The sequence below is a fragment of the Anabrus simplex genome, chromosome 12 (assembly GCF_040414725.1).
Source record: "Anabrus simplex isolate iqAnaSimp1 chromosome 12, ASM4041472v1, whole genome shotgun sequence".
In the NCBI taxonomy this organism is placed as follows: Eukaryota; Metazoa; Arthropoda; class Insecta; order Orthoptera; family Tettigoniidae; genus Anabrus; species Anabrus simplex.
In genome coordinates, this window is record NC_090276.1 from 93,092,534 (window position 1) to 93,111,729 (window position 19,196).

Genomic DNA, 19,196 nt, shown 5'->3' on the forward strand with positions numbered 1-19,196 from the left:
GACATTGAATATTATTGTTATCGATACAGGAGTTTGTAAATATTTAATTGATGTGTTCTCCAGTCTGCTGAGAGACAGGTGATTTTTATCTCACGATATGTAATCATACTGACGTTGTGGACCGCTTTCTGAACATGTCTTCATATTTTCAATAAAGCTAAATAATTGTTGATCCTAGATTTCTTAAGAGGCATATTGCCACGTGATTCTCGTCCTTTGAGTCTGGCCTTCTTGCCACACGTACAATGTTCAAACGCATCAGTTACAAACATGGCCCTTATGTTAAAGTGAGCGACATGATCATTTTCGAGGTATCGATAGTGTATTTTTCAGTCTTCTTATTCAGTCTGCTAAAGGTTTCCTTTTTTCTGTGCGCCACCTATAGGCTGTACAAACGATTTGTGTAGATTGTTCAGTTTTTATACAGAAGTATATTTTAATATTACCACAGTCTTGATATCATGTATATTTATTGCGTGTGTACACGGCAGTCGGTGTAGACTGTCAATTTTATACGGCGAATGTTTTCATGTGTGCGAAATGTAAGTTAAAGCATGAATTCCGTACGATCCCCGCGTCAAGCTGAGGAGCGCCCGCAACAGCGGTGTGGGGCATTGGAATGAACCATAATGGTGGACGAGCATACCTAGTTTTTAGAGAGCCCTAACATGTTCTGTGCAAAATGCATAAACAACAGCTGAAATATGCTTACATTTCAAGAAAACAACTATTCGCCTTCATGAAATAAAGATTGTTACCAAGGCCTTCCTTAGAATACATGGTTATGTTTAAAATTATTTAAAATTTAAATTTAAAATGTATCGCCTCCCTAGCAGCAATAACATTAAAATTAAAATTTAAAATGTATCACCTCCCTAGCAGCATTAACCTAATTGTATTAGAAATAGACCAAGGATATTTTTCTGAAGACAGCATTGTTGAATGTGTATATGAACACTAATCTCATTATCACCACCACTAGTGCATAAATTACTACGTTGCCTCTATCGTGAAATGGTAGGATATTTAGTGAAGCAATGTTTCTTTCTAATCACATTTGCAGTTATTTCTCTGTTGCTATTTCCTGCGAACTGTTTTTCCAGTAAATTTATTGCACGACCACTTTCTGCAAGTTTGGAATAATGTGACCAATCGTTGTTGCATAAAACACTCTGAAATTCCACTGTTATTATTTAGTCGGCCATGGCAGCACGCGATGAGACGACAGCGGATATGTGCGCGGTGAAACTTGCAATGCTCGCCACTCGCAGCGCAGCGGTGCATTTCTCCCATCAGCGCACGGAGCCTATAGTATGAACACTCCCCTCCTTTTTTGAATCTATTCTGTCTCTCCGATAAACACTCCAGTTCAGAGAGAACATTTCCGCATCCATAATATCACTTCTTATCCATAATTGAACTCCTATCACTATATGAAGTATACCTTTCCGTATGATACTCCTAACTTGACTTCCAGCTCTCTCATCATCGTTCCCTAGTCCACCCCGAGTGTATATCACTATAATCTCTCTAAATAAATGCGTTAACTTATTCGTACCATTGCGGTTGAAGTGAAGGTCATCCAAGTGGAGATCCCTATCTGCAACCTACCCGTTTGAATCGTGATATCTCACTCCCAGTTTCCCACATACCCACTCCGTAGTCTCATTTTAATCCCCAATCCCTCAGCAGTCAGTACACCTCATACACAGCATCTCGTAGATAACAATCTCCGCTTACTTAAAGTTCCTTCCTTAGCGCAAATTTCTCAAAATGATCAAATCCATTAATTTCTGGGAAATGTTAGCACCCACTTCAAGTACACAATTAATCTAATCCATTACTTTTAATTTAAGAAGGAAAATGGTCTGCACCACTAATATAAAAAAGTACTGTTTGGTAACTCTGAAATCTCTGTGACATGCTTTCTCCTTGTAATACTTAAAATACACTTACCTATGTTATCTGAAGGCTCTTCCTCCTGAAACGAGAAGAGAAAGTAATATTCATCAGAAGATAATAAAATGCTGAATGAATTTAACACAATTGAAATGACACGCCCCATAAATTCTCGGACTCATATGATATTAGTTTCTTTTTCTCATATAATTCACACTTATAAGGGTCCATTGTTACCACCTATTAAATACTATGTACATTCCCCTACGTATTTGCAATCCAATTTACACTGCAGTACTAGTTTCAGCTTTATAAGCCATCTTCAGCTGGATATATTATAAATAGGGATCGGAAGTTGCTCGAGTGTCCGAAGAAGAGGTCATTGTAGGTAAGAAAATTGTGGGTTTTATTTGTCCTTTTTCCATTTTTTTGTGTTTTGTGGTTTATTGGCCCTTTCGTAACCTTTTTAGGTCTTAAATTTTTGCAACTTCACCTTCTTTAACTACGTTTTTACCGCCCATTCTCAATTCAAATCATCATTAGTTCACTCATTACCTTTTCTGTAGTAAATACAGCACATATATTTGAACTATTTGCTCTGTGGGATATCTACTTCCCACTAACACTTTTGCGGGATTAAGCCCACTGGGATGTATAATTCGCACAAACAGTATGTACTGCCATGTGGCGAAAAGTCCAGAAAACGGGAAAAAATTATAGCAATGAAGTTCTTTGACCCTTGTGTCTGTCAAACATGGATATCTGACCAACAAGGCAGTGACCTAATGTAAAGAGAGTTGAAAGCGCGCGAAATCGGACATTTTTAAATCCTTACTTCTGAAATCCGAGTGCAGGTATGTTTTATTCCATTTTTATGCATTGTTTGTTTATCCCTGGATGTGCTACCATCATATTAGGTCATAAATAATGAATATCTATAAAATTATAGCCCATTTAGTTAGTGGGAAATATATTACCATTAGTGTGCTCATATGCCATGAGCACGTGTTAGGTACCCGATTTTTATTACAAGCATATATACGTTTTAATTTCTATAAAAGACTACATATTTTTCTCTACAGCTTATCTACTTGGTCACCTCAAGTATCAAACTATGTGGATCATTTATTATTATCCAAATATATTTTCCTTTATCAAAACTTTTGTATGACGAATGTGTACACTTTTTTCAGATGGCTCAGAAAGGGTTGTCAGGTCTGCAATTACTGGAGACTTTGATGGTAAAGACGACTCTGAGGAGGAACAAGATGAAGGTGCAGTGGCAGAGATGGCTAATCTGTTTGAATTCAATTGATGATACTTGAGGAATCCATTGAGGAGTCAGCAGCTGGTTATGGAGGGGAGACTCAACAAACTTGGAGTTACTGACCTGCTGACATTTAGGAAAGGATTAGCTGTAAAGCTAATCGATGGCTACGTTCAAGAAAGCGAAGAGGTATAGTGGCATTCAGGGTACTAAAGCAAAGTGTTATTGAGTACCTGATGACACTCGTCTGTCACAAGTAGGTATTCATATGCCAGGTCGGGTCAAAGGCTGGTGTAGATGTGAGCAATGTAGTCCCAAAAATAAGGAGAAACGCTCCAAGATTATCTGTTTGGCTTGTCGAGAACCACTTTTTGCATTTCCTTGTTTTGCTCAATTTCATGTCCAGTAAACTACCTAATAAACCAAAGCATTCGGACTATCAGTAGGCAGCAGTATAAACATTACAGTGGTGTTGAAAATTGGATACGATCGGTGAGTAAAGTTGTTACTATTTTTTTTTTTTGGAAATGTATTGGTTTTATGTTTAAGAATACATGTAAATAAATTACTGTGTTATTATTGTTTATTTCTGAGCATCTCCATAGCATAGTCATCAATTTGAAATGCTAATGTGATCACAGCATTATAGCACAGGGACTTATATTTCCCACTCATTTCTTTTTCAGAAATGACTCATGGAAAAAATATAGACAAAATCCTGGTCCTATTTATTGATGTTTAGCAGGAAAATTCACTAAAAATATTAACTGAAATAATTTGAGAATGAAATTAAATAAAAAATAAAACTTGTGCTTCAAAAAACCAAGGGTGTGAAATGTGCAAGATGAGTGAAATATTTAAAGGAGAACATTTTGATGTGAGTACTTCAAGTATGATGTGGAGAAAAGTTTCTCCATGTTTTGCAATGTGCTGTCTGAAAGCCGACGATGCTAAACACGTAAGAACCTGGAGATGGCTTGTGATATACTGCAAAGCCAACCCTCGTGTGGTTAAGCCAAACATGTTTCCAGTTATACTAATTTAAGTTTATTTCTCCAAGATGTCCATTCCTGGCTCGCTGACTTCATTACAGGTGGGTAAAATATTTTGATTCTAAACTCTGCAAATACTTTTTAAGAAACACGGGATTATTTTTTAAAAATTATATTAATCTAAAGAGGCTGTTGATGCTGATGAAATGGGAGACTCAATTTTGAGGTCAGAGTTTGACTGAGCTGTGAGCGACCTAAATAGGAACAAGGCACCTGGAATTGATGACATTCCCTCTGAACTACTGACTGCCTTAGGAGAAAGCAGCATGGCAAGGTTATTCCATTTAGTGTGTAAGATGTATGAGACAGGAGAAGTCCCATTCGATTTCCGGCAGAATGTTGTTATACCTATTCCCAAGAAAGCCGGTGCTGACAGGTGTGAAAACTATCGCACCATTATTTTAGTATCTCATGCCTGCAAAATTTTAACACGTATTGTTTACAGAAGAATGGAAAAACAAGTTGAAGCTGAGTAGGGAGAAGATCAATTTGGCTTAAGAAGAAATGTAGGAACACGTGAAGCAATCCTGACTTTATGTCTGATCTTAGAGGATCGGATCAAGAAGGACAAGCCAACGTACAACATGGCATTCGTAGATCTAGAAAAGGCATTCGACAATGTTGATTGGACCAAGCTATTTAAGATTCTGAAGGTGATTGGGATCATATACCTAGAACGAAAAATTACCTACAATTTGTAAAAAAAATCAGTCTGCAGTAATAAGAATCGAGGGCTTTGAAAAAGAAGCAGCAATCCAGAAAGGATTGAGGCAAGGCTGCAGTTTGTTCCCCTCCTTTTCAATGTTTACATAGAACAGGCAGTAAAGGAAATCAAAGAGGAATTTGGAAAGGGAATCACAGTTCAAGGACAGGGAATGAAAACCTTGAGATTTGCCGATGATAGTTATTTTTTCTCAGACTGCAGAAGATCTCGAGAAGCTGCTGAATGGTATCGACGAAGTCTTGGGTAAGGAGTACAAGATGAAAATAAATAGGTCCAAAACAAAAGTAATGGAGTGCAGTCGAACGAAGGCAGGTGATGCAGGAAATATTAAATTAGGAAATGAAGTCTTAAAGGAAGTAGATGAATATTGTTACTTGGGTAGTAAAATAACTAACGATGGCAGAAGTAAAAAGGACATAAAATACAGATCAGCACAAGCAGGGAAGAGCTTTCTTAAATTTGCTCACTTCAAACATTGATATAGGAATTAGAAAGACGCTTTTGAAGACTTTCGTGTGGAGTGTGGCATTGTATGGAAGTGAAACATGGACGATAACCTGCTCAGAAAGAAAGAGAATAGAAGCTTTTGAAATGTGGTGTTACAGAAGAATGCTGAATGTGAGATGGATAGATCGAATCACGAATGAAGAGATACTGAATCGATTTGGCGAGAGGAGATCGATTGGGCTAAATTTGACAAGAAGAAGAGATAGAATGATAGGACACATCTTAAGACACCCAGGACTTGTTCAGTTGGTTTTGGAAGGAAGTGTAGGTGATAAGAACGGTAGGGGTAGACCAAGGTATGAATATGACAAGCAGATTAGAGCAGATGTAGGATGCAGTAGTTACGTAGAAATTAAAAGGTTAGCACAGGATAGGGTGGCATGGAGGGCTGCATACAACCAGTCTATGGACTGATGACTCAAACAACAACAACAACAACATTAATCTAAAAGTATATAATGTCTAAAGTGCACTGTATGTTGCTATATTACAACTAAAATTATGAATGGATTTGGATCGCATTTTTACGTCCTTTTCGCCAGTTTTATGCCTTCAACATCCGAGGCCTAATTATAATACTAATCTCTAAAATAGTGGTGCACTGCTGTCAAATATCACTATTCTTATTTTTAAATGTTTTTATAGTTTAATATCCTCGTTCAGTTTCACTGCTGATATCTATATAATGTTTTGTAATAAATAGGGTGTCAAAGCTTGCAGCTGCGTAGTTTGACTGAGAGGGACCTTGTTAAGTTATAGTGGAAGCGTGATGTCTGTACAAAGATGGTATTGGAGAGTGTTGTGTCACGTGCGCTTGCCAATAACACGACAGCCCGAGGAATTCTCGTTCAGCCGCAGTGTTCATTGTACAATCGCCCAACTTTTCTGGGGTATTGTAATCTCTGTACAAAATATTTTCCAAGTTTCTCAACAGGTGGCAGGAGGGTTTCCATACAGCCTGTGACTAGCTGACGTGGTAAACAGAAACAGCGAGACCAAAATGAAAGGTGCAAAATGACATAAGGGACAACACTGAAGATGAATCTCTAGCATTTCTGCTTTCTGATAGTAGTCGTAATGAATGAAATAGTTCTTTGGATGATGACCTTATGAAATTGAAGAAGGTGACGGTAAGAGATGTAGAACATTTAGCCTATTTATGTGGAAAAAATGTTAGCCTGGAAATACAGCATGATCTAATAACATTTCATTTACTGGAAATCCTGGTGTAAGGGTTGAATTATTACAGAGTGGAGTGCTATTGTTGCTTTGAACTATTTCTAATGGATGAAGTAAGTTCGGTAGTGATCTAAACCAATTCTTGTGCTAAATAGTGCGTTGAAAAACCTTGTAAATAAATCTCCGCATACAAAGGCACGATTTCGGTACGAAACCAACTCTTGCGAAATTCGGTAGTTAATTGCGTTAGTTTTGTTCATGAGAATAATTCAAAAGCCAGATATAAGTATGTGTTGGTTAAAAGACAATGCTCATAAATATTAATCCAACACCAAAAGAAAGGTAAAAGGAAGTGTAAATAAATTTTAAAGGGTAAAACTTTTCATAACCCTCACCAGCATAAATAACATAATAATCATGGCTGGCGGTGACGCTAATGGACTCTACCAAGTTATGACCAACTTAGGCGGTATAAAAAGACCTAAAACTATGAGGCAATGTTAAAGACACACTAATCATCGTTGTAGCTGGCAGGAAGAATGGAGAAAAGGATATGCATATAAAATTAATAAGAATAATAACACCTCGCTGTCTTGAATTATGGGAGTGACGTTTCATAGGGCATATCTTCAACCAATGGCAGGGTCCATTCCACCAGCCATGATTTAATATGAATAACGAAAACAAATAATAACATGTTCAAATAGTTGAGAGGTAGCGATACAGTAATTACAGATCTCGCCACTGTGAAGCATAGATTGCCCTGTTGGAATTCATACCACCCAAATAATGGAAACAGGATTATATGTATACAAGAGAAGCAGTAGCATTTGTAAATGGTCCAGATCTTACGGTAACGTGACACTGGACACAACAAGGTGTATATTGCGCTGATGTCAACAGGCTTGAAGCTGCTAGGCGGCTTGATCATAGACCAGTGGGTTTGCCACTTGTCGGACCTAACCAATCCAGACAATCCAGACCAATGATTTTGTCACTAGCCGGACCTAACCTATCCAGACGAATGGTTTTGTCACTAGTAGGACCGGATAAATTTTAATAATAATAATAACATTTTTATATAGTCCAGGGCTAGCCATAATGATTTGTCCAGGGGCAAGGAGGCGTGTTGATCATTGTAAAATTTGACCACTGTAAAGTACGGACTGCGCTGATGTCAGTCTTATAATTGATACGAAGGAAATTAGTGAAATAATTATAACATCCTTTTTACAGGAGGAATGAAAACATCTGTGATTGTTCGGCCACATTTTTCTGAAGAGTAACATTAATAGTCCAGGGTAGACGAATGTTGAAAAATTATTTCATAAACAAGTAGCGGAGAAAAGCCGGTCCTACACCCACGGAGGGTCTGCCTACCGTGACGTCACGAAAACGTGCTACTGTTTGTAAATAAAGCCACGTGCTTGGCCACGTGCTTTTTTTGACAGCTCTCAAGGTGAAAGCTGCCATCTTTAAGCACGTGGGCATGGAATTTTAAACAACAGAGCATCGCTAACCTCAGTGCTGCCATCTTGACGGGGCTAAACCTCACTGTTACCACGTTATGCATGTGGTGGCACGGAATTTGGAATCCACGTGCTTTTTGGCATCTGTTAAGATGCCAGCTGTCATCTTTAACCACGTGGAATTTAAACATGTGAACGTGGGCTAACCTCAGTGCTGCCATCTTGACCTCACTGTTGCTACCTTATGCATATGGTGGCGGGCAATTTAAAAACCACATGCTTTTTTGACATCTGTTAAGATGACAGCTGCCATCTTTAATCACGTGGGCATTGTTTTTAAACAAGTGAACATGGCTTACCTCAGTGCTGCTATCTTAACGGAGCTAAACCTCATTGCTGCCACCTTATGCACGAAGTAGCGTGGAATTTAAATTTATCTTGACAGGACTTAGCCACGCCACAGAATTTGAGGACATACCTAGGGGGCCTAACCACAGGCAAGCTGCCCTTCTCGACATACCATCACCTTAGAGAACATAGTTTTAAAGCAAGCTGCCTTTCTGAACACTCTCAGACCTTAACCTTACTGCTGTTATCTCAACTACCTTGTCTATGGAATTTCAAAATGTAACAGCGTCCTTCTCCTCCTCCTCCTCCTGCTAACAACATAGTTCCTTCCCGACAATCCGTATAGCAAAAGGGCTCCTCCTTGCAAAAATGCTTCTCCTACTCCTCCTCCTCCTCCTCCTTGCTAATTGCATTCTGTAAATAGATGGGACCTGTTTTGTCTTGTCGGATACAGCATTTGCTTATCCTACAATACTGTTGCATGCTAATTGCAATAAAAATATTACCTTCTACTTACCGTTTCCTCCTCTTACCGCTCCCTCCTCAATCGAAAAACTTATGCGACGAGAACAACGCTACCTAACGTAAGTATATGTGCACTAATTTTTGTTCAATTCAGGAAGGCATCTGTCCGTAAGAGGAAGAATTGAGCTAACTTCAGTAACTGTAAGGAGGAGGAGTTGCCCTTTGGTCAGGCAGAAGAGCCCTTCTGCCCTTTTGTTGGGAGGAGGTGCGCTTTTGCCAGAAGGAAGTGCCCTTTTGCCAGGAGGAGGAGGGGCCCTTTTGTTAAACGGATGAGGAGGAGGAGGAGAAGCCCTTTTGCAAGGAGTAGCCCGTTTGATATACGGATTTTCGGGAAGGAACTATGTCTTTAGGAGGAGGAGGAGGAGGAGGAGGAAGAGGAGAAGGAGAAGGAAGCTGTTACATTTTCAAATTCCATGAACGTAGTTAAGATAACAGCAGTAAGGTTAAGCTCTGAGAGTGTTCGGAAGGGCAGCTTGCTTTAAAACTATGTCCTCTAACATGATGGTATGTTGAGAAGAGCAGCTTGCTGTAAGATAGTAAGTATTTCGAGAATGACAGCTTGCTTAAGATGGTAAGTATGTCGATAAGGGCAGCTTACCTTAAGATGGTGGTATGTCGAGAATAGCAGTTTGCTATAAGATAGACGTATGTCGAGAAGGGCAGCTTGCTTGTGGTTAGGCCCCCCAAGTATGTCCTCCAATTCCGTGGCGTGGCTAAGTCCCGTCAAGATAAATTTAAATTCCACGCTACTTCGTGCATAAGGTGGCAGCAATGAGGTTTAGCTCCGTCAAGATAGCAGCGCTAAGATAAGCCATGTTCACTTGTTTAAAAGCCATGCCCACGTGATTAAAGATGGCAGCTGTCATCTTAACAGATGTCAAAAAAGCATGTGGCTTTTAATTTGCCGGCCACGACGTGCATAAGGTAGCAACAGTGAGGTCAAGATGGCAGCACTGAGGTTACCCCATGTTTACATGTTTAAAATCCACGTACCGAGCTCGATAGCTGCAGTCGCTTAAGTGCGGCCATTATCCAGTATTCAGGAGATAGTAGGTGCGAACTCCACTGTCGGCAGCCCTGAAAATGGTTTTCCGTCGTTTCCCCATTTTCACACCAAGCAAATGCCGGTGCATGTGGTGGCACGGAACTTGAAATCCACAAGCTTTTTGACATCTGTTAATATGTCAGCTGTCATCTTTAACCACGTGGATTTTTTAAAAAAAATTTTTGCTAGTTGCTTTATGTCGCACTAACACAGATAGGTCTTATGGCGACGATGGGACAGGAATAGCCTAGGAATGGAAAAAAGCGGCCGTGGCCTTAATTAAAGTACAATCCCAGCATTTACCTGGTGTGAAAATAGGAAACCACGGAAAGCCATCCTCAGGGCTGCCACTGAAGGGGATAAGGAAGCAAGGGAGAGGGATGTTTTCATTTATGGTTTAAAATGAGGATGCAGAAAGGAATTGTGGTGAGCTTGGTTAAGATAACAGCAGGATGTAGGAAGAAATGATTAGTTCAGTGGAATGAAGAATAGTAGAGTTAAAGAAAATAAGAGCAACCAGATATATGGCTTTAAAAGTAAAGGATAACTAAAAACGGTATCAGGATAAAGAACGTCGAGGCATTTAACATTCGATTGGTAACAAGGTGAAACAATTAATTGGTGGAGTGCAAATCTATCTATATATATAAAATAACATGTCCTGACTGACAGATTCATCATCGCCGAGCCAAAACTACTCGACATAAAGAAATGAAACTTTCGGAATACATTTATATTCCAGTGTAGATGTTCACTAACGGAGGATTTTTGGATATTCCGTCGCTAACGGGGTCGAAAATGGGGGTGAATTGTTTAAATGAGTATATGTATATTTCAAAAACTTAAAAGTTTACAGACGTAAAAGTTTGTATTTGGAATCTCATTTAAAAATAAAGAAACACTTATTATAATTTTTTTTCGGAAAATCCCCTTAAGGAGTGTGAAAACAGGTGCATAAAGGGATTGAATACCTCTTATGAGGATACTTATATCTCAAAAACTGAAGGTGTTACAGACATGAAAATTAGTATTTGGAATATCCTTTAAAAATGAAGAAACAAGTATTTTTTGTGTTTGGAAAATCTAATTGATGGAGGTGAAAAGGAGTGAGAAATGGGGTGAAATTTTAAAAAGAATATATCTACAGTATATCTCAGAATCGTGACATGTTACAGATATAAAAACTGGTATTTGGAATCTTCTGTAGAAGGAAAGAAAAATAGATAATTTGTTTTCGGAAAATCCACTTAAGGGGAAATAAAAAAAGGGGGTGAATTTCTAAAGACATGTTACAGACGTAGACACTGGTATTTGGAGTCTCCTCTGAAACCAAACGAACGTATTTTTTTGTTTTCGGATAATCCACTCAAGAGGGGTGTGAAAGTGTTGAAAAATTAGTTGAATTCTTTGTGTGAGGATACTTAAATTTTAAAAACTAAGGAGTTTTCAGACGTGAAAATTGGCATTTGGAATATCCTTTAAAAATAAAGAAACACGTATTCTTTTGTTCTCTGGAAATCATGGTTTCACCGGTGATTGCTTTAATTGAAGCATGCATTGTAGTCGCTTAACGCTGGGAGAGTTAGAACACCTTTGATGCGCTTCCTTTTCGTTTTCACCGACACAATAAATTTGTAAAAACTGAGATTTCTCTTCTGAATCTTAGCACCAAGCTTCCATGTCACTGATAAACTTGACTTTGAAAGTTGGCATATAACCGTCTTGTACAGTCTGATCACAACCAAAGGACGTAACAGTTGTTGTATTGTCGAATGGTGGTGCTGATTATTGTTCTAAGTGGAAGTACAACTAGACAACCATCCTCTATATAACATTAATCAGAGAGAAACATGGAAAGGATCCAACACTTCGAAAAATGAAGGTAACAGCCAAAGAAAGACAAGGACCACGAAGGGCGTGATGAGGAAAGACTGCTTAGGCCTCTCAACCTAATACCGTCGGGTGAGGAAAGAACAAGAGTTGACCAAGGAAGACCAGATGGAATGGATGAGAGTGAGGAGCCTGACACAAGAAAGAGGAAGCAATGACAGGACTCAGCTAAGTGTCCCGTAGTCACCAACCCACGCTCCCAAGTTAAGAGCCCATGCGCCCCTTTCAGTCGCCTCTTAAGACAGGCAGGGGAGTTGATTCTTGTGGCTTCATATTTTCACTTCGAAGCAAATGCCAGGACAGTTCCTATTCATTGTCTACCTTACCCACAGTCATTGATGTTGGAGTCAGGAAGGGCAACGAGATGAAAAAGACATGCCATTAAGAAAATTTCGTCTCACCTCGTCCCGAACCTGTATCAGAAAATAGGACTAACATATTATTACTGTGCTGAATGTTATGTGCAGTTCTTTCAGAACATCCCAGTCAGATCTAGCGAATATGTCTCCACTTCAGCTGGGAATAAACGAAGCTGGCGAACCCTGGGGCCCGAGCACGGAAAGACCAATACGGGTAGCGTGGGATATAAGGCTTGCTTAGGACACCGCCACGACTTTATCAGATACCCTTTTCATTTCTTTCAAGTCATCATATTATGCGTGTTTTGTCAGGAGCGAACTCTGACTCTCCTCACACAAGTCAAGAGCTCTATTCAAGTTCCTTGTACATATTGTGAATAAGTAGTGTTCTTGCAGACCTGTAATTTCTCATGGCTATGTTTCAAATGGCACATATTGTGAACAGTTTTGTTCGGACAAACTTATAATTTATCACTGCAATCTTCAAGTGTGTATAGACTTGCTTTCTTTAATACTCAATGGAAAACACTTTTGCTATTTGCATCTAACTTTGAAACATTCAAAACATTGTAAAAGGGAGAAACAAGAAGATTGAAATGCAGATTTTCTTTTCATTCATTCATTCATTCATTCATTCATTCATTCATTCATTCATTCATTCATTCATTCATTCATTCATTCATTCATTCATAAGATTATAAATCAAACTAGCTGATGCACTTGTGCTTCGCTACGGAATTCTACGTTGTATACAGAATTATAGGTTAGGTAGTGTACACGTTGTGAGCAGGATTGTATTAAATTACGCTTGCCTACAGTCACAATCAGGTTGGGAAGTTTTCATTATAATGGCAGACACTCTCCGCCAGCACTTTTACACCCTCAGAAAGACTCTCTTAGTGGTTGTCCCAACTGAAATGAACATAGGTCATTACAATGACATCAGTAGTAATGGCGCGATTAAAAGCAATGCTTTCATGTGAAATACTAGATCAAATGAAAAACCACACATTTTCTTACTTTTAACGAACAGTACTACGCTGCCGATATAACAGTCCAAAGTTCCAGAGCTGGAATGACCAAGCCACAGACAGTCGTGATCCGTCAACACTCTTCGTCTTTTTCCGGGGGGGGGGGGGGGAGATCGAATAGTGGGCACTCCCAGGGCAAAAACTATGCCCTTTTACTAATCTGTTTCCTAGGAATACCCGATGAGTCGGAAAATCTCAATTCACTACACTGGCGGCGGAAAAATCTATCTGACTTGGAAGCAATTTTTTTCCTCCAAGCCAGAAGTGAAACCCCCTCTTCACTGCTAATTTGGAATAAAATGAATGTAGAACTTAATAAAAGTGAAGAGAAAGAAGCTTTTCTTAAGAAACGGCTCTTTTCAGGGTTGACTTTTGAGTCATTTAGTGAATTGTGGTGCTTTAATTTGGGATAGGCTTAAAGTGTAATTCTAGACCAGGTCATACGACTACAACAACAACAACTACTACTACTACTACTACTACTACTACTATGTGAGCCTCTGCCGTAAGTGTGCATACAGTTCATTCATAACATCACTTCAGAGTAAGGATCGAACAGCCGGAATTCTATGATGAACCAGTGTGTTTCGTACCTGAAGTATGAGAAAATGTATGAACCAGAGCAATGGCATGCTAAAGAAGTTTTCTAACTCCCCAGCTATTTCCCGCCAACGTTCAGCCAGGCTGTTATACTCGGTACGCAGTAGTAATCCCTTCTATAGGAGTTGAGTGGCAGCAAAAGAGACAAAGAACATCACAACAAACAATAGTCAATGTATTGCTATTGTTCAGTGTTATGCGCTTCCTATATTGTAGGCCTTTCACATTTATTTTCCTTACGACCTTACGAAATACCACTCTATCATATTCGGTACGGTAAAACTGAATAAAACGTAAATGATGGGAAATTTTATTCTCTACTAGCAAGATACCCGTGCTTCGCTACGGTATTATACTGAAATTTATAATTGGATGCTTATTGTATTAGATACATAATCCGCCGAAATTCGCGATCTGACTCGTTTATTGCGAGAATCGACCAAAATTCCCGATCTGACTGGTTTTCTATGATTTTACGGCACGTTTCCTCCCACTTTTAAATCTTCCTTTCCAGCAATCGATTTCGTACTTCCCGGGCTAGGCTCAGGTATTCCTCCCGGTCAGTTGGGTCCGTAAATCTTTGCCATCTTTTCCTATAATATTTTTAATATGGATAAAATCCTTCAGGAGATCCGGCGTGGTGTCATATTGGGTGCCTTGGCGGCACTGAATCCGTGGCCGGACTGCATTCTTAGTCATTACCCGTCCAGGAGCCGTTTCCAGCGCGGTCCGCACATTTGACGACGGTCCGGAATATTATTATTATTATTATGTGTTGCTGGAATGGCTGATGACAGGGAAAACCGGAGTATCTGGAGAGAAACCTGTCCCGCCTCCGTTTTGTCCAGCACGAATGCCACATGGAGTGACCGGGATTTGAACCACGGAACCCAGCTGTGAGAGGCCGGCGCGCTGCCGCCTGAGCAACGGAGGATCCTTATAAGTACATTAATAACAGTAAAATCAATAGGACTCACCTACTTCCACACCCCAACGCCGTTAAGTTTATTTACCGCCACCCGTCCCCACCAAAAAAATTAAAAGAATGCTTGTTTCTTTATGTTTAAGGGAGATTCCAAACACCAATGTTCACGTCTATTACCTTCAGTTTTGAGATATAAGTATCCCCATAAAAATAATGCACTTTTTTTCACTTCATTTCACAATAATCCCCCCCCCTTAAGTGAATTTCCCCGCAAATAATACTTGTTTCTTTAATAGTAAAGGATCTTCTAAATACCAATTATCACGACTCTAACGTCTTCAGTTTTAGATTTATATGTCCTCATGAAAGGAATTCAACTCCTTTACACTCCCGCCCTCCAAGATGGTTTCCCCACCAAAACGCGTACTTCTTTGTTTTTAAAGGAGGGTCCAAATAAGAATTTTCACGTCTGTAACAACTTTAGTTCTTATTAGATGTATGTATTCTCATACAATTCAGTCAATTAATTTTTCAATTCTTTCACCCCCCCCCCCCCTTCATTGGATTTTCTGATAATACGTGTTTCTTTACTTTTAAAGCAGATTGCAAATATCAAATTTCACGTCTGTAACATCTTCATTTTTGAGATATCAGTAGCCTAATTAAAAGAATTAATCACCATTTTCAGTCACTTTTACCCCCCCCCCTCAACCCAAGTGGTATTTCCGAAAACTAAAAGTACACGTTTCTTTATGTTCTCATTTTAAAATTTCACCCCTTTTGAGTTCCCCTTAAGTGGAGTTTCCAAAAACAAATCACCTATATTTCTTTACATTTACAGGAGATTTACACCCACTCTTTACGTCTGTAATATTTTAAGTTTCCAAGATATTCTGTAGATATAGTCTTTCAAAAAATTCACCCCAATTTGTCACTCCTGTTTAACCGCCATTAATTGGCCTTTCCAAAAACTAAAAAATACGTGTTTCTTTATTTTTAAAGGAGATCCTATATGCAAATTATCATTTCTGTAGTATCTTTCGTTTCTGAGATATGTGTATCCTCAATTAAGGCATTCAACCCATTTTTCACCCTTTTACATCCCTCCTATTAGGATTCACAGGAAACAAAAAAATACGTGTTCCTTTATCTTTAGAGGATATTCTAACTACCAATTTTTACATACGTAAATTTTAAAGTTTTAACATGTAGACACACTCATTTTAAAAAATATTTGGATTTTCCAAAAACGATAAAATACCTGTTTCTTTACTTTTAAAGTAGATCCAAAATACCAATTTTCAGGTCTGTAATATCTTCAGGTTCTGAAATATAAGTAGCCTCATGAAAGGCATTCAACCCATTATTCACCCTTTTACACCCTTCCTGTTGGAATTTTCCGAAAACATAAGAATACGTGTTTCTTTATTTTTAAAGGAGATTCTAAATACCAATTTTTACATCTATAAACTTTAAAAGTTTTGAGATATAGATATACTCATTTTAAAAAATCACCCCCTTTTCAACCCCTCCCCCATTAATTGGATTTTCCACAAACAAAAAAATACGTGTTTCTTTATTTTTAAAGAAGATCCCAAACACCAATTTTTAGGTCTGTAATATCTTCAGGTTCTGAAATATAAGTACTGACTCATGAAATGCATTCGACCCATTTTTCAACCTTTTTCACCCTTCCTATTAGGATTTTCCGAAAACAAAATATACGTGTTTCTTTATTTTTAAAGGAGATTCTAAATACCAATTTTCACATCTATAACCTTTAAAAGTTTTGAGATATAGATACACTCATTTTAAAATATTACCCTCCTTTTCACCCCCCTTAATTTGATTTTCCACAAACAAAAAAAATCGTGTTTCTTTATTTTTAAAGGAGATCCCAAACACCAATTTTCAGGTCTGTAATATCTTCAGTTTCTGAGATATAAGTAGCCTCATTAAAGGCATTCAACCCATTTTTTACCCTTTTCACTCCTCCTATTGCGATTTTCCGAAAACAAAAAAATACGTGTTTCTATATTTTTAATGAAGATTCTAAATACCAATTTTTACATCTGCAAACCATAAAAGTTTGGAGATATAGATTCACTCATTTTAAAAATTCACCCCCTTTTCACCATCGCATTAATTGGATTTTCCAAAAACAAAAAATACGTGTTTCTTTATTTTTAAAGGAGATCAAAAGTACCAATTTTCAGGTCTGTAATATCTTCAGTTTCTGAGATATAAGTACCGGTATCCTGATTAAAGGCATTCAACCCATTTTTCCCCATTTTCACCCTTTTTCACCCCTCGTATTGGAATTTTCTGAAAACAAAAAAATACGTGTTTCCTTATTTTTAAAGAAGATTCTAAATACCAATTTTTACACCTGTAAACTTTTAAGGTTTTGAGATATAGATACACTAATTTTAAAATTTCACCCCCCTTTTCACCCCCTTAGCGACGGAATATCCAAAAATCCTCTCTTAGCGAGCACCTACATCTTAATATGAATATATCCCCAAAATTTCATTTCTTTATGTCCAGTAGTTTTGGCTCGGCGATGATGAATCAGTCAGTCAGTCAGTCAGGACAAGTTATTTTATATATATAGATAACTTTTGTTATGTAGTACTTTTCGATAGCACCAATACCATATGTATCGGTATTTAAAAATGAAATTTTAGGCACCTTCCCCATAACTACCATTTCATCTAGGTTGAATAAAATTATTTATAGCCTAGACTGTAGTTTCTTATTCCCCGGCTCTATATACCGATTTTCATTCAATTATGTTTACCCATTTTCTCGTGGGTCGGCGCTGAGATGGACTTAGCAACAAAAATATAAATTCATTAATATCTGTGTTATCAGAGCCGGTACGGTAAAAATGATTGGAAATTTTATTCTCTATAACTTTTGTTATGTAGTACTTTTCGATAGCACCAATAGCTGGGGAGTTAGAAAACTTTCTCCTTTAGCATGCCATTCCTCTGGTTCATACATTTTTTGATACTTCAGGTACGAAACACACCGGTTCATCATAGAATTCCAGCTGTTCGATCCTTACTCTGAAGTAAAAATTGATCGGAAATTTATTTCTATATATAACTTTAGTAATATAGTATTTACCGATAGGGCCGCTAATAATATAAATATTTCAGGGTTCAATTTTAGGCCTTCCTCTAAACTACCATTTCACTCAGCGCGAATAAAATGATTTATAGCCTAGATTGTAGTAGCTCATCCCCCGACTTTACATACCGATTTCCATTAAATTCTCTTCAGCCATTTTCTCGTGATGCGTGTACGTACAGACAGACAGACAGACAGACAGACAGACAGACAGACAGACAGACAGACAGACAGACAGACAGACAGACAGACAGACAGACAGACAGACAGACAGACAGACAGACAGACAGACAGACAGACAGACAGACAGACAGACAGACAGACATTACGGAAAAGTACATTTCCTTGTTACTATGGACATAACGGATACAGAAATATCATTCTTTTCAAATTCTGAGCAATGTACAGACAAAATTAATGAAGTTCACATGTTGTTGATTGGTCGGTTGCAGCTCTTCATGCATCGCTATCCTCTGCTGTTTAACAACTACAGCCTACATTTGCTCTAATCTGCTTCCGCGTTCTACCCCGATTGTACTTACTGCATACACTTCCCTCGAAAATTGAACAAGTCTTGGGTGAATTAAGATGGGTCCTATCATTCTATCTCTCCTTCTGGTCAAATTTAGCCAAATCTTTCTCCTCCTTGCTTCTTCATTCGTAATTCAATCTACCCACCTCACTTTCAGCATTCTTCTGTAACCCAACATTTCAAAAGCTTCTATTCTCTTTCTTTCTAAGCTAGTTATCGTCCATGTTTCACTTTCATACAACGCCACGCTCAAGACGAAAGTCTTCAAAGATAACATTCTAATTTCTATTTCAATGTTCAATGTTTCACATATAAGCGTAACATGTAAACAGGTACAAAGTATTAATTTTAAATATGGCTCTTGGATGCTTTTCCCTTAATTTAAATGATCGATATTTAGTGAACATTTTAAAATATGCTCTTTTCGAGGTGCTGTAAGATTTTTCAAAATGTTTCAAACCTGTACATATATTGTATTATTAAATTGAGAAAGTAATATAGTTATCTCCATTCTTAAACAAATGACAGGACTTTTTGTGTCACATTGCATGCATTTAGCATAGCACCCTCTACAGTGTATTAAAGCTGCCCGAAAAGTGCTTTAAAACTTTTATTCAATAAAGTTTATTGTATAACGTTTTATTTCCGCTACCGTATATTTTTTGTTGTTAGAAGCCCCACCAAAAATGTTTAGCCCCACTGAAAAAAC